Below are 4,268 nucleotides of genomic sequence, written 5' to 3'. Positions count from 1 at the left end.
CATAAAGCTGGTCTAAAATTTCAAATAGTTTGAGTCAGGCTTTATTGTTGGTTTAAACATTTGGATGAAGGGTCCAAAAAAGGAAGAATAGAATTTTGTAGCATATACATAACATTAACGAATGATAATCTAAATGGTACTTAATTATATGACTAGGAACGTGTTTGAGAATGATTTAGAGGTAACTTATATGTTATATACCACTATAGGAGAAGAAGGTCCAATTAATTTGCTTTTTATGGAAACAATTCATGTGAGGTCGGTCTATATAAATGTAAGGTCAGTTTATATAGAGCTAGTTTTGGCTTTAAATCAGGTTTCTGCAAATGAACGGTGGAGTTGGTCCCTTTGAATTATTCGATCGTAAGGTCGGATTTTAAGATTTCAAAAAAAATTGATTGTTATGGTGTAAAAGTTACTTGGGAAGTGTTTTTTATTTTATGTTGTTGTGAATTTGATTATAATTTTTTTAGTCGATTTTATGTTGTTGTAAGTTTTATTCTATGTTTATGTGGTATTTTGTTGCAACCGGATGTTTTAATTAATATATATTTTGCATTTCATATAGGGGTGTTTGCGGTGCAGTTTGAGCGATTTTGAAGTAAAAAGTCATCTGAACCGTAAGAGAAAAATGTGTGTGGTTCTGTTGGCTTTTAGAAATAAAACTTAACCAAATCAAATCAATCCAATGCGGTTTGGGTTGGTTCGATTTTTTACAAAAAAAAAATGTATTGAGTCATACATACACCTATAGATGACAACATAGTTTTATATTTAGTCATTTATGCATTATCAAATAACAACAAAATCCATCATATTTAGACAACAACTTTTCATTAAATATACAAAAATAAGATTAAAGAAAAGTGAAATAAAAATCATAAAATATTAGCATAAAACAATATCAAAAATATTCTAATGAAAAGAAAAAAAATTGAGGAGATGAAAGATTAGAGAAGATGAAAAGGAAAAAACAGAAGAGATGAGAGATTGGAAAAGAAGAGGTGCATTAAAAACGTAATTTGAAGAGAGAACAACATAATAAAAATAAGAAAATGAAAAAGAAAGAACAGAAGAGGTGAGAGACTAGAGAAGAAGAGGTGAGATGTAGATGAAAAAGAAGATAAGACGAAGGTGCAATATCGCTAGGAGATATTTGAGAAGACTTAAATTGAAACTTTAAATGTGCGGAAGAGAAAATCATTTGTAATTGTAAGGTTAAGGCCTAATAGGTTTGGGTTTGGATTGGATGTGGGTTAAGTGAAGTTTAGATTGTAACATATCGGGGTTTGGTTTGATTTTTAAAATACAAACCACAAACTGAACCAAATTGCACAGTTTTGTAAAAAATAACTCAAATACATCCGAACCAAATGCGTTTTTTTACGGTTTCAGTTTGGTTTTGTTCGGTTAGCGGTTTTCTATCGGGTCAGTTTGGTTTTGAACGTCCCAATCATGTAGAAAATAAATTACATTTGAGTAATAAATAATTCTATTAACACATAGCAAGTACCAAAAATACACATGTTTAATTAGAATTGCTTGCAACAATTGGACAATATTTTTGAGTGGGACCGATAAAACGACATATTCTATATCTTATTTCAAGTTTATCAGTGTCCTTTTTCCCTAATGTGACTACTATTTGGATGACCTTTCTTGTTCCTACACATATTATCATTGTCGTAAATTGTATTCTCTTGATAAATAGGCTTATAATCTTTGCTGGAAATAACCAGAAAACTTTTGTGGTAGACACTAAAAAGGTTTAAAACTTTGTAAACATCAGACATATGCACAAGGCAATTTTGGTGAACATTAGAACATGTCACAATGACAAGTGAGTAAAACACATGGAAAGCTTGAAAATTTCACAAGTCACATCATCTTCTTGTAGTTCCACCTTAATATGTTTAATCAATCATCGCATATTGTGGTCCATATTTTCTAAGATACTAGAACGAGACCTCTCTCTATCAAATTGTGTGACATGTAAGTGTTGAATTTGAAAAAGTATTTGGTCATTCCCTTCATGCAATTTTTTTTGTGTAAATTAGTTTAGTATTTAACATTACATTTCATTGATTCCCTTTCTTTGCAAACAATGTTGTTAGGTAGAATGTGTGTGTAAATTGCCTATAACGAGAGGGTAGAATAGACTTTTTTCCTAAAACCAATTTTAATTTTTTTTCTTTAGAATTAGAGTTTTACAACAAAAAACGTGGCATAGGATTTTGTGGAATCTTGTTTTGCATGTTACATGCCTTTAATAAAGACAACAATTTTTTATGATGAAAACTAATCTTTAATTATAACAATTAAATGTCTAATGATGACAAGTCAAGCATAAGAGGTAAAAGCGGTTAAATATGCAAACTAAATTATTAAAGTTTGATGGACTTAAGTCTTTGATGATGGCAATCGACTTGAATCTAAATCAAGTCTCATCTCAAGTGAACTCAAGCAAGTGCCCTCGAGAAAGAAGACATCTGAGAAGACTTGAAGTATGTGAACGTCTGTATCGACATGCCTGAGTAAACATATTATAAAGCATAAGGAATTTTAGTAAAAGTACATGGCTAAATCACACACAAAAACACCCCTAAACTTGCTTTCAAACTTATTTTTATCAAGTAAACTTTTTCAAAAAGGTATTGAAGTCGTGCCAGATAAGTTAGGAGTTGTCAAAAAAGCTCTGGGTGAATTTTTTGTCTCTACCAATCGAATGACACCTTCCAATCGATTGGAACAATTCAAATATGCGCCCTAAGATCATATTAATAAAAAATGCTATACAATCAATGCATCAATTGACCAAATTCAATTTACACAAGATGTTTAAATTGAATCTTATTAATCGAACATGTAATCTAACATTACAAGTCTATATAGTTATAATCACCAAAGAGAATATTTGTAAAATTCTAGCATTTGCAATACAGATGTCAAGACTGATGTATCAACACAAAACACAATGTTAGGACAAATGTTATAACATCATCTGCTGACAGAAAACACATTTACCAAAACAGAAAATATACAGAATTAAATTGTAGAAGGTAAAAGAACACAATCAATTATTTACCTAGTTCGGTGCAAATTCACTATGATAGTATCAGTTCAAAGCCTAAACAATCCTAGTTTATAACTTTTCTCATAATAACTACCTTGTGCAACTTCTATCTAGAACCCTCTAGATATGAGATCCCCCTTTCACTTCCCACAATCACCTCACTGATAAAACCAGTCACAGACTAGGGACAAAATCCAAAACAGAATATTACACTTCTAATAAATAATACTTAGTTTTGCTAAAAAGCCTCAACTAAGAACAATACTCAACTTTTTGCTTAAAAGCTCATGAGTGAAAATAATAAACAATAATCAAATTTTTGCTTAAAAGCTTATGAGTGAGAACAATCAGTCTACCTAAATGTATCAAAAGATACATGAGTGGCATACACAAAAACACAAAGAACTTAAAGTATTCTCAAAACCCTAAACCCATATTTTACACGCACGGTTTGTTGTTATGAATGCTTGCTATTTTAGGTTTAGCAAGTCCTTATTTATCTACTCTTGCAGTATGGGCTTGAACTCTTCAATCAAATCCAGTCTTCTACATGTAAATCAGCTGCAAAATCTTTACACAGAAATAGGAACAAATCTTCAAAGTTTCGTAAAAATTCTCCAAGATCCTTTTTATGAAGTCAAATCAAATATGCCTTGTTCCTATAATATTCTTGTAGCTACGCTTGTATGAGTACTAGAATCTTCCAGAATCTCATATTTTTCAATCAAATCTTCAAGGATTTAAACTTGTTGTACTGTCATGATATTCTAGTATAGCATGTCACATTATCTGTCATACCATTTATCAAAAAGAGTAATAGAAGACTATATTGTACCAGTTGGTCAAGATGTCATGACATCTTGCTCCACATCAGTTAAGAACCATGTTTTTGCAAAATATATGCCAATCCTAAAATCATGGATCTAACAATCTCCCCCATTTGGTAAATTTTGGTTAAAACAACCAAAACACAATAAATCTTGGAGATAGGAATAAAACCACAACACATGCTACATGTAAACTTTGTATAAACTGCAACCTTAAGAATATATCAGAGATACATTGCAGTTACTGAGAGACCTATTCTTCAAAGCTCTCTAGAAGTTATAAGTGCAAACATGTGGACTGACATCATATCAACACTGCTCCAACACAACACAAGAGCTTGTACAATTAGACAGGTTCATTACTCCAT

The sequence above is a fragment of the Vicia villosa genome, linkage group LG6 (assembly GCF_029867415.1).
Source record: "Vicia villosa cultivar HV-30 ecotype Madison, WI linkage group LG6, Vvil1.0, whole genome shotgun sequence".
Classification (NCBI taxonomy): domain Eukaryota; kingdom Viridiplantae; phylum Streptophyta; class Magnoliopsida; order Fabales; family Fabaceae; genus Vicia; species Vicia villosa.
The sequence above is the reverse complement of the archived record's forward strand: the minus strand, read 5'-3'. Positions refer to the sequence as shown.